The 12,747-nt window shown below is 46.9% G+C and overlaps 1 protein-coding gene across 2 annotated transcripts in view; it reads left to right on the top strand.

Moving 5' to 3' along the window:
- COL5A1 (collagen type V alpha 1 chain) overlaps positions 1-12,747 on the top strand; it is a 160,382-nt gene that overhangs the window by 59,833 nt on the left and 87,802 nt on the right. The gene's annotated exons all lie outside the window — the stretch shown is intronic.

Genomic DNA, 12,747 nt, shown 5'->3' with positions numbered 1-12,747 from the left:
GACTTGATGCTTCAATTAGGGAACAAAACCACACCGTGTGAATAGACCTGAGCCAAATCAGCTCCTATTGGAAAACAATCGGAAGGAACTGCTTGAAAAAACTTCTGCTGTGGAGTTATTCACACTCGTTACATTGTGAACACTTTGGAATAGACAACAACTTAAAAAAGAAAACCACGTTTAAATTCTGGGTAGATATCCGATGGGTAGATATCTGATGGATAGCTTTGGGGTTTTTTAATAATCTGTTGCTATGAAGCCCCTCTCAGCTTGTCATATTAATATCGTAAACAGATGATGGGTACATCTAAAGAATACCTGGCAACTTGGCAATACAATTTTTTTAGCAGTTTTTAGTGTTTCTTTAAAAGCTATCCTGTAGGTTTACACTGGGGGGGGGTGTGTGTGGCAACCAACAGCCATATAGTGACCACACTATAAAGGTTGTCTCTGGGCTAGATGTAAAGACAGTGACAACAGAGCACATGGTGATTGTGGGGCCTCTATTTTTAGGGATCAATGCTGCAATTTGTGTGGCGTATGACATAAATGCTGATTTTGAGCTACCAAATGAAGAGTTTGGAGGCAGAAATCACAGAGTGACAAGCTGCTGTGTGGTCATATGGAAAAAATTGCTCTTAGGGTTTGATCCTCGCGTGTTTGCTGAAGAGCCAGTACCGATTAGAGGTCTGTTGTGCAGATGAAGAAGCCACGCTCTTTGAGTAAAGGCTCGTCTGAGGTTGCATGGGTGGCGATGCCAGCCTGCATGTGGCTGGCGTCTGATGACAGGTAGCAAGGAACCCGTGGGCTCTGCTGTGTTCTGTGATGTTCCTCGGGGAGCTGCCAGAGGAGCTGGCTTGCTGAGACCTGGAGATACTTCATTTTTAACTCCATTCTCCTTGGGTCTGGAAAATTGAGAAGAGGGTGTTTTCCATGTATAGGCAGAAATGCAAGAACAACTGCTTATTTTGTGGTGCTTCAGTTCATCTTTTTCCAGTTACTGCGGGAACTGGGCATCTTAGAGATGCCTTGAGATTAGTCAGGTCTCGATTCCTTCTAATTTGTGTCTCGTGGTTGCTTAAACTTTAATGTTTCTACCATAAGAAAAGAGATGTGTTCTTGCTGTGCATGCCTATAGCTGATCAGATGTGAACTTGCTGCAAAGCCTCCCCTCAGACAATGAACTTGTGTGATGCCTTTCTTTTACCTAGCTGTCTGTTTCCATGACAGTTATAAGAATTTAATTATCTTGAGCCTTTTTCCTCTGTCAAAAGTGATTGAAATCAGCTATCAGATTCAAGAGTTATTGAGATAGACGGACACACCTGTGGCTGCACAAAGAGATCACACATGGCTTGCTTTCAGGGGAAACCAGCCAAAAAAATGCATTGCTGTCCTAATGAATTCATTAGGGGGGAATGCTTCTTCATGTGTTAGTTTAAACCTTCAAATCAAATAATTCCCGATGTCATTTCTGATCTACACAAGAGATGAATATTTAGTTGCTAGTGGTTGTAATTACAGAAGTAGCCAGAAGGCTGGGTTGTTTCTTGTGTTGAAGGTGTTACCCTCTGGTGTGCCTGCCATGTGTGCAACAGCTCTGCTCCGATTTCCTCTTGTAGGGAGAGACCCTGTTCTGCTGTAGCATCTTGTGCTGGCAAAAATGCAAGAACTGATTCTGCCCAGCTGCATGGAGGCATTTAAGATCCCACACAAGGAGTATGCACAGATCAGGTCTGCTAAGGACCTACACCAGGTCTGACCTTAACATCTCACAGATTCCCTAGGAGATGGCGCAAGTGTGCCAAGTCCTTCTGCCAAGCTGGCCCTGCATGCGGAGTCTAAACCTGCTTTTCTCTCATTCCAGCTCTTCTCAGAATTGGGTTTCCTATTTTTCAGTCAAAACTGGAGAGGGGAAAAGAAAGGCAGACTATTTACCGTGTTCATGGGAGATCTGGAGCAGCCAAAGAAAACTGAGTCACTTTGGAAGGGTTCTCTGCAGTCAGGTTTTTTACCTTTTTTTTTTTTTTTTTTCTTCTTCTTCACTCTTCCCCTGAAATAGAAGAAACACCTTTGCCTAGCCAGCAGCTCAAAAACAAGCCAGCAAAGGGGTTATTTCTTCCAGTCAAGCATGGTCTAGAAAGATCACATTGCAAGGTTTCCATCCCACAGCTATGAGAACCTTTGGTGACTCGGTCTCCGCGATCCAAGGGACTCCAACTCCTGTCCCATTTTCCATTCTTGGGGAAGGTGTTACTGCAGGAGACCTGCAAATGGTTTCTCATGAGTGTCAGCTGAGGTTGGTCCTCAGCTGGCCAGGAGAGCCACAGCAGGCTGCTGGTTGGAAATGGATGCAGTTCTTCATCCTCCAGCCCTAAGGTTCCCCCTGGAGCTGGTGTTCACCAGCTGAGGCTGTGGGCTTCTTGCATGGCTGGGGCTGAAAGCAGAGCACTGGTGGATACCATGAGCAGGTCTTGTGGCTTGGCTTTGCATCTGGTTGGGATTTCCATCATCTGCAGCATTATTAGGGCTTGGCTTGGGTGACTGGTGAGGAAGGTAGATGGCACGTGCTCAGCTGGCTTCAAGCTGGTGTGGGTCAGCCCTTCAGAGGAGAGGGGTTCAAGGCTGATGGAGAGCACTGGTGTCCTCCAAAGGGCTGGGCGGACAGGGAGCCTGCCCTCAGCTACAGGTTGCTTCATGGTAAGATCAGCACCTCCGACATGGGCTCCCAAGGCTGTGCTGGCTGGGTCAGGGTCCGTCCCTGTGGATGTGGCATGTGGTCAGTGCTCCAGCGGGAAACACGTGCTCGGCTCCGGAGGCAGTGCCCAGGCGCTCTGTAAACACCCGGCGATAGCTGTGTTTGACACATCCCAGCTTTTGCAGGAAAGACGTCAGGGATAAGGATTAAGGCTTGGCTTTAGGAAAGCCGCAAGGGATATGTCAGGCTTTAGCAGGGTGCGTGTCCCGTGCCAGAAGTGGAAACTAAGTCATTAGGAAGTCAGAGCCTTTCAAAAGTACCCAAATCTGGATGCTTTCCTCCTCTATCAGTGGAGGAGCTCGTTTAAGTGTGACATCTACAGATGCAGATGTTAAGCGCTGCTAACTTGAAGATAGATATGCTTAGATACCAGTATGGATGTGCAAAACATGTATGCAGCACCGCAGCTGCAAAGTGGAGCTTAGAGGAGCCTGCAAAGGGGCTGTGGAGGAAAGTGGTTTTGTTACCTGTGCACCACGCAAGGTGGAAACACTGCAAAAGTATCGTGTTCCTGGGTAATAATTAAAGACTGTATGCTAATATGTCTGCACAGAGTGATATATTTAGGGTATGCAACCTTAAATCTGGTATTTCAGAAATTTTGCAACCCTTGCAGCTTTGATTTTTTTAAATTGCGTACAGGCAGATTCCTTTTTTAAAAGAAAAATTGCAAAATTGGCTTCAGCGGTAGTGGTATCACATTGACAGCTAGAAAGTTTATCAGGGAGCATGGGGTGTGCATATATGGGCACCTGCATGCATGTGTGCACGTGTGTACATATATGAAACATCTGCGTAACCTCACATGCAGCTGCTACTTTAGAGAGAAAATATTTACTTCGATGTGATGAAATTTGAACTAGAAGTCATGCAGTTTAATAAAAATGTGTGGTTTAGATTCCTTGTTCTTCGCATGTGTTTCTAATCTGCTGGGGGAGTTTAGACCATCTGCCCAGAACACACAATTTATTTTAAAAAAAAAAGTTTAAAAATGCTCATTTTGCAAATATAAAGAACTGACTTTACAATAGGAAAATGAAATTTGAGAGTCATGTCCTCTCTTTATTGGTGTGGAGAGAGGTGGTACTGTCAGGGGATTCTTTTCTTTCTCTCTTTTTTTTTTTTTTTTTTTTTTCTCCTTTAAAAACCTGAACTGTGCACGATTATTTTTCCCTTCTTTGCAAAATAGCTGCAGAAACCTCTCGTATTATTTTTGCCTGTGTTACCACAGTGCTTGGCCGGGCTGTAGAGAAGGAGTGAATATAAAGCAGCCTTTTGTCACAGCAGTCTTGCAGCCCCTCTCCCTGTCTCTCCATCGTTCCAGGCTGGGGCTGCAGAGTAGGTTCAGTCGCATCCTGCTTTCTGTGTCCATAACTGATTTTCACACCCCAAAATCCTAGCAGATAGATTGTGGTTTGTTTAACAGACATAAATATACAATAATAGCCGGCAGAGTGTCTAGGCATGACGGTTGTTGATTTAAGGCTATCTGTCTCTTTTTGGGTGTTTTTAGCAGGTCTTTGCTTTATTTTTTAAGCCACCTTGGCAGCCTTTTCCTTTCCTGCAGTCCCTACTGCTTGGCTGCTGCTTTGCCCTGGCCGTCCCTTCCCATCCCGTAGGGTTACGCTGTTTGTGCTTGCTGGAAAAAGGAGGAATGCAGACAAATCAACAGCGGAGCACCAGCCCTGGGGATGACGGCGCTTTTAAGAGGGACCTGGGTTAGCAGGGGAGCAGCGAGCTTGAAGTGGAAGAGAAAAATCAAAGTTTGCAAATATTCTGTTCCAAAGAACTTCTGTGCATGGTGGCGATGCCATCCGTTTGCAGCGGCTGATGTCAGGCCGCCTGCATAGATCTGTGAGGATAAACAGAAGCCGAGGAGTCATTTCTTCTCTGGGTGGGTCCCGTTCCCTTGTGCCATTAGCTGCAAGTTAATAAAAGTACTTGTCCGCTTTGCAGGGCAGTCTGGGGAGCACGCAGCCCGTGTCTGGTGGCTTGCAGCAGCAGACATGAGTCAAGGGAAAGCTGGACACGTCCCCCAGTACGTGCGTGGGATGGATGCTCTGCACTGCCTGACCTGGGATGCTCCTGTGGGAGCCTCTCAGCCGGCATTATAAGGACAAGAGATTTAAACCACAGTCCAGTTCCTGCTGGGGTTGTGTATATCCTTGGATTTTTTTTCCTGGGTGGGTTTTTGGTTTTTTTTTTTCTTCGCCCTCCCCCGCTTAAATTTTCCCGTTTCCTGAAGAAAACCCCCTTTGCTACCAGTACCTGCGCCTCGTGTGCAGCCAGGCTCTGCAGGTCCTGCCCCATCAGTGCCCCGGCTGGAGGAGGGCTGCGTGGGGCAGACCTGCTGAGGGATGCTGCCCTGTCTCTACCATGGTTTTTCCAGCTCTGAAACAAAAGGCCTGGAGAAAGGCATTGCTACGATAACCTTGCAGTAAATACTTTGTAGATTTGATGCTTTCTGTGCTTCTGCCAATGCCACCTGTTTTCTAAGCTGCCTCTTTCTTAAGGATTCTTTTCCTCTCCTCCCTGTGTCCCCTAAGATCTTGGATCTTAATTAAACAGCAGTTTGCTTATTTGCCTTATCTGGGTTTTTCCACCCATTTGGTAAATTTTTGAACAAAAACTGTCCTCCAAGGCCTAGGCACGAGCTTTTAGCTAGGAAGGACGTGTCGCTGGCTGGAAGCAATGCTCATTCATGGCTTACAGTGGGAGCCACGGGGTAACAAACTGTGTGATGCGCACGTAATGCTTCATCTGAGCACTATGGTCCCCTTCAGTCAGTCAGGGTCAAGGCTGAATAAGGTGAACTGCGATTGCCTCAAAGCATAAAGCAGCCCCAGAGCTTTATGGGATCTTTAAACCGGTGATTAGATGTCTCTTCTGAAAGGATGGAGGTTTCAATTAGGCGAAGCGCCTGGGGATGAATCAGTGTTGGCATTGAAGGGATGGGGAGCTGAGGCAGGGAGGATGGGACTGTGCGGTCCGGGTGGTGAGTTTGGAGCTTGGCTTGGGCTCTTGCCCCATCATTAAATATCCATTTAAGCTTGGCCAGGTTTTTTCATCTCATCCCTTTTCTGTTCTCTTCAGGACAATGCCAGCGCCTACATGAGAAGCTCTCGGGGCAGGATGTGATGGTTAAGTGCCTGAGGGTAGCAGGGGGCTGAGGAAAGGGCAACTGTAGAGATGTAGTGTGGGACTGGAGAGAGCAAAGGGCTCTGGGCTGTCAGGATTTGGTGAGGAATCTAGGGAAAGTGGCAGGAAGAAGTCAGCAATGATTAATGGGTTTGACATACTCAGCCATTTGGAAAGGCAAGAAAATCTTTCACCCGTTGAGGATAGGAAACTGGAATGGTGGATGGGTCCATCTGTCGCCTGTAAAGTGCTGTCATGTAAATAATCCATACTGCTGATGAATACTGTGTATATTGTCTTTGGGAATTAGCTCTGCGTTGTCACTTAAACAAAAAAGGACTTTGGCATAAGCTCTGGCTTCACATTTGCTCCGGCAAGCACAGAGAGTGCTTGGTGTTGCGCCGGCGGCTGTGGTTGCTGCCAGGGGAGTGTTTACATTAGGGTAGGGTGTTATTTACATTGCGTGGTTATCGGAGCTGGGGCTGGGCTGGGGAAGTAGCTGCCTGGAAATGAACCTCGTATTAGCGTCTGCTGCTCTGCTAATGACTCGAGTCCTTGACTGGTATTTTGGTATTGGCAGAGCAACAGCTTCTTCAGGACAGCTTTCCAGAATTAGCAAAGCCATCTGGCTTTTGTTCTTCTCTTAGACAACTGCTTGTCCTTCCCTTCCAGTTAAGGAGTCCTTGCTAAACTGCTCATAATTTGTGTTGCGATGTTACACTGACAGACCTACTGCATGCTGTGGTCTCTGCAAGTGTGTATGAAACACAGCCCCTTGCTCCGAAAAAACTGCTTTTCTAAGAAACAGCCGTGGAGTGGCTGACCCAGGGACGCAGCAGTGATGGATGGAGGAAGCACGACGTGGCATTGCCCAACCATCCATCCATCCATCCCTTTCCAGCAGTTGGAGCAGGGCTGGGTGTTGAGGACAGCTCGGAGGGGAGGGCAGCAGGTTCAGGGAAGGGGGAAGAGGGGCAGAGGAGGGGACCACGCTTCCCTGCCCTGCTCCTTCAAAGCCAGTGGCCAGGGCTAACAGGGAGCTAATGGATCCCTGTATGATAGGAAATTGGGTTCATCCCTGGGATTATAAAATATAAAGGTTGAAAATTACTGCGGAGGTTAATTACCTTTGAGCTAAAGAGCTTATTTTCTTCTTGTTGCTGTGGTCAGGGAAAGAGGCATGTGGATTGTCCAAATACTTGCCGTAGGGTTTTTTTTTCTGTAAGGTTAATACCAGAAATGCTAACAATGTAGCTTTGAGGTGGGGATGCAGGACTAGGCTGACGTGTCATGAAAGCAGGGTTTCTTAGGGTACCTCCTCTTCCAGATGGTGATGCCGTGAGAAAAAGAAACTATTATCAGCCTGTAAGACAGATTTTTCCCTTGAAAGCCATATTTGGTTCTAGTGAACCTTCTATCCCTTTTCTGCCTAATTCAACCTGTTTTTTTTCTCTAAAGAGGGCTCAAGAGGCTCCTATCTGAGTGCCAAAAGCCGGAGGGAGCCATTCTTGCTGTAACTGGAGCCCGAGAGGGGAAATAGCAGAGGTCTCCCAGCAAAGCTGCCCTGTCCGTTCCTGCAGCCCCTCCGCTCAGGATGGGGAAGCAAACATCCGGGTTGGATTTATCCAAACCACCAAGTATTTGTAGCTGACTCATGACTGCATGTGAGTCAAGCCTTTTCTTTTTCTTTTTGAGCCAGACAACAAACTACTGCCTTCCTGTTTCATAGCACGAAAATTTTGGAAGCTCAAAGGATGCCTTTTGGGTACCAGTTGCTTCATCTGGTGAGCTGGCTCCTGCCTGTGGCTGGCCAGCGAGAGGGGTTCAGGGCACAGGTACAGGAGCTGGTGGGGGTGAGGAGGCTTCATCTGACCCCACTGCTGCGATTTGGCTTCTTTCCTGGAGCAGCTGTTTTTAAATGAACATCCCGGGGATGATGCCGGTACAACAAAGGATGTGCCGATCCTCTGAGCAGTTGTTGTACCTCTGGGGTCTCACTACACCAGCAGAGCCAGGGCACGGTGGGCTTCCTTACTCCTTTCTTCACTGACTTCTCCAATACCACTCTTACTCCAACCAGTGCAGACAAGGAGCTGCTTGGCGCCCTGGAGCAGGGCAGCTGCTGTGTCCTTAGTGGAGAGCCTCCATCCATGGGCAAGTGCTGATGACAGGTTTTATCAAGTGGAACATCTGAGGGCTGGCAGGCTGTCTCCAAGACAGGGATTAGGTTTTTTGGAAGCTCACTGGTGGCTGGGATCTCTAAGCTTTCACTTCATCATAAAGCTGCATTGAACCTTTGCCACTCTTAAGCCACTGGACTGGGTTTGCATTTATGGAACCGGTGAGTTTGTTGTTGTAAGTCAGCAACATCCCAATTGCTTCCAATAATTTTTAAGAATTTCTTTGTCTTGGGGGTTGGTACAATTGTACATCCTGGGCCTGTGGTTATCCAGTTTAAATGTAGGAGTTAAAAAAAGCACATCAAGCAGTATTTATTCTTATGGGTGTTAAGGAGTCTCTAAGACTTCTGGGGTAATGCACTAAAACAACAGCCCAGTTAATTATCAGTACGTTGCAGTGAGAGCCCTGAAGAATCCCAGTATTTATGGAGCTGCTGCCAATGCCAGATGAAGTCACTCCCATTATCCTCGCCAGCTGTTTTTGTTGAACCACAGCGATCTCTCCAAGTTACTGAAGTTGATGTCATTGGAAGCGATGTGACATTTTTGCACGCATATAGAATAAGTGTTAAAAAATGCTCCAGAAGAGCTTTTCCAGTCTTGTCTGGGATCTGGCTGGGAAGTTGAATTAAACTGGCTTGATGGAACTTAATCCATAAAGCAAATGAGTCATCAGGCATAAATGGCTTTACCATAAATGTCAGACAGATTCTTACTGGTCCTGACAGTTAGCGCTTAGATCTGTTTGGTAGAGCAAGTAAAAGCCTCGCAACTCACAATCGTTTTCATAAATGTGCTGTCCTGCCTCTTCCTCTTCATGGAAAGCTCTAGGAATAAAGGTCAAAATGTGATTTATTCCCCTTTTTAAAAACTAGCTCTTCTGATGGATGAAATATTGGTTACTTTCAGGCAAAAATTGACCTTTTTTTTTTTCCCCTCTGCTTCAGATTTTTTTTCTTGTCAAACTAGGAAAGTGCAGCTGTGCCTTGCCTCTGCATGCTAAGAAGTAGCCCAGTTTCTGGAGCACTTTCCTGAGCTCCGTATGCCCAGATGCGCCTGAGTTGCTCATGTGCCAAAAGAGGACTTTCCCCACCGTCTGCATGGGTGGCTGGGGCTGGAGGACACTGCTGGTGACCTTCAGAGCAATACCAGCAGGTTACTACCTTGCTCCCAGACTTAGCTACCTCTTTACTTGAAAATAAGTTTTAAAAACGTAAAGGACGTGGCTGGTAAAGTCTTTAAACCATTCTCTTAGTGTAATTGTTAATTTGCTCTCTTACAAAGGCTTCATGGAAAATCCATAGGTCTTGTGTGTGCATGTGCTGGGGGGGAATTAACAGTATCTTCGTTATTGCTGCTTTTGCTGAAAAAGCAGATGCTGACATAGGAAGGAGAGAGGCTTGGGTGGTTTGTGTAACCGTAACAGTGAAACAAATAGACACTTGAGTGAGGAAGGGGAGCGGAGCTGGCTGCCGCCTTTGTCAGCCCACGCCGGGGCTGGGGGCAGCTATCTCTTGGTGAAATTTATTAGCGGCAACACACTTGAGAGGACACAAAAGGCTTGTGAACCTCCCATCACGGCTTGCTCTATTTAAAGTCGGCTTTTTAAATCAAAGAAATGGGGCTCTTGACAGCAGAGCTTTGTGCATCTTTTGTGAAGTTCAGATAGTGGGGCTTTTTATTACAGGCTAAATTAGCCCATTTTATTATTTTGCACTGAGGGATGAGGTCAGTTGACTGGGAATCTTTCTAACAAGGTTTTACTCCTGTCTGCTTTTTACAAGTGTTAACACAGGGTATCCACCAGTGCTGTGCACTTGCTGTTAATGAAACAAAGATGAATGGTCTAGCAACCCCGAGAGCTCTCCTCCTTCCCCTACCACTAAGCTGCTCAACCCATGTTAGTGTACTTGAGTTCAGATGCTCCCTGGGGCTCTCATTCCTCCAAAATTGGGTGCATTGGTTTTTCTTTTGATTTTGCATGCTTGCGCGCTGCTGCTGGAACAACAAGAAAAGGATGAACTTTGCTAGGCAGGGTGATTGATTTGGTTTGAAAAGGAAATGGGAAAATAGTAGGCATGTTGAGCGATGCTCATGAAGCGTGGTGAGCTCTGAAGGAGCTGTCTGATGCGGCTCACGCTTTTTCCTGGCACCCTTCGTGTACCAAATTTATTCAGTAACGCACTGATTTTCTCAGGTTCTTGACCCAGAACTAGCAGGAAGCTTCCATTGTTCATCCTCCCTTGCTCACTCAGCAGCAACCACCAGGTCAACACTGTCCTTTGGGGTGTTGAGTGGGGCTGGGGTTTCTGCTGTGACCCCAAGGCTTGAGCCTGTGGCTCCTGGGACATGCAGGTGATGTCCTTCCATGTACTCAAAGGTGCTGCCAGTGCCTTGAGCCATGGGACCCAGAGGATGCTCAGCTCCTGTTGTGTTGCAGGGTGGGATCAGGCCAGGATTTCTCCCCCAGCAGAGCTCAGGAGCTGCCATCAGCTGAGATTAAAAGCAAACTCAGCTTTAGCAAATTCTCTTCTGCTTAACCTTTTGCACTGTGTTTAGCCAACATGCCTTTCTTTGCTTTATCTGTTCCTCGAGGAAACACAGTTATAGTCCTGGTCACTTATAGGACACAGACTATCAGCTCTCCTTGAGGTGTAAATCCAACCTTATCAGGAAGAAAAAGCTTTCAGCCTTCCTTCCTTGCCTCTTGGAGACAAGTACTAAGTCTGCTTGTGTGGCTGTTTTATTTCAGCTTATCCCAACAGTGCTGGACAGTCCCCATAACCCTGTGGAAACTGGGGAGCTTTAACCACCTAAATGAGAGAAGGGCATAAATGGCTTAACTGGGGTGTCAATGAGGGGCAGGGGTGGCTGAGGTCCTGGGTGCAGAAATAGCAGCTGGAGGGACCTTCACACCATCAACTTAAAGCAAGTTGCCTTGGCTGCGCTGGGCATCCTCCACTCGAGAAAGTTCCAAAGGGATTGTGGCTCAGAATTACCTTTGAAGGGTGGGATGGTGATGTGGGTGTGAGTAACCCCATCGCACCCCCTGGCTCCTTCAAGCCTCTGCTCAGGGCTGGGCGAAGTCCTCTAGGTCACACCATGGCCAAGTTCCCCATGCAGGTCATGTTGTCAGGTGATGGCCAGAGCTGTCTGGAAATGGGAAATGTTTTACAAGACAAAAATGTGGCATTTTCTGTTTCCCCAATACTGCATCCCTATGTTTGGTGGTTACGTTGAGGGGACAAAAAATAAAAAGAAAAAAAAAATCCAGAACAGTAATGACAGAACTGTTCTACAGATTTATGGGGGGGAAGGAAAGGGAAGGAAAGAGACTATTTCTCTTTCTCAAAATAGAAAATTGAAAACCACTTTGCAGACATTGCTGTTAATTTTTTAAAGGTTATTCACAGGAAACAATGACTAATAAGCTTAAACCAATGCTCAGTTTTAAGTTGTGTAGCATCCGAGAGGTGCTCAGACATTACGGTGAGGTGCTGCAGAGATGGATGTGATAACCTGGAAATCAAGAAGGGAAACCCCAGGCAGCCACAAGCTGTCCCTGTCCCTCGGAGCTGGGTCCCCACAGTCCTTACAACCTCTGTTCCCAGTGGATCTCTGCCAAAAGTGTAAACAATGCTGGTTTTTTGTTGGTTTGTTTGTTGGTTTTTTTTGGTGGAGTCGATGGTACATGTTCATGGGAGGCTGAGCTCCCCATGGATCCAGTGGCACTCATGGCTGGACCGTCTGCAGCCTGCATGCACAAAGGCAGATTTGGCCCGTAATTTCAAAAATATCCTTTGGTTTTCCATGGGGCTGTTCACCCGTCTGGCCAGGCTCCATTCGGAGCTTCTGGTTCCCATTACATGCCCAAGTCATCCTCCCAGTTTTGCTGTAATGCTCCTTCTTTTTCCCCTGATGCCTTAGCCATGTTTTTCTATTATTAAATAAGATTTTTTTTCCCCTAATTAAAGTATCAGCTCTAATAATCCAAGTAGTAAAGTCTTGTCTTATGCAACTGTCTACTGAGTAAACTGGTTTTTGGTGTTGTGGTTAAGCACTGTGGTGGTTCTTTAGGAAACTAAAGCGTGATTTCAGCTCTAACTTCCTTCGCTGTATAGTGAGGGGTCTGATAAGCAGCCTTATCGCCTCATGGCCTTGTTCTGCACCTGGTTTTCAATAAACCATTGCAACCCCCCTCCCTCTTTTCTCTTTTTCGGATTATCAGTTGCATTTCTAATCTCTTTCTGTGTCTGCTTCACTGTTGTGGGTGGAAAATTGAGGTGAGGTAGGACATAGAAAGGGCTGGTGGTGGTGATGTCTTTCATGAGTCCAACTGATGGGGTGGGAGAAACAGAGAAATTTTGAGGCCAATGAACAGCCTTTTGGACTGGAGCTTGTGAAGCTGCACAGGACCAGGCAGGGAAGTGGGGGTTTTTGGTGTGTGTGTTTTTTGTTGTTTTTTTTTTTTTATTGTCCACAGGACACTGCTGATTCAGGGTGTGTAGAGCCCTTTTCTTTTTACTGCACCTGCCTTGCCCAGGGCTGTCAGTGCTGCTGCATTGCAGATGTGGGGGTGACCTCTCTGCAGATGTGGTTATCTTTTGGGAAGGTGCATTTGGGACGGGGTATGAAGGACAGCGCCTTTACACCTCATGGAACAGCCAGAGA

The sequence above is a fragment of the Falco rusticolus genome, chromosome 9 (assembly GCF_015220075.1).
Source record: "Falco rusticolus isolate bFalRus1 chromosome 9, bFalRus1.pri, whole genome shotgun sequence".
NCBI lineage: Eukaryota > Metazoa > Chordata > Aves > Falconiformes > Falconidae > Falco > Falco rusticolus.
This window is presented reverse-complemented; position numbering and strand designations above follow the sequence as displayed.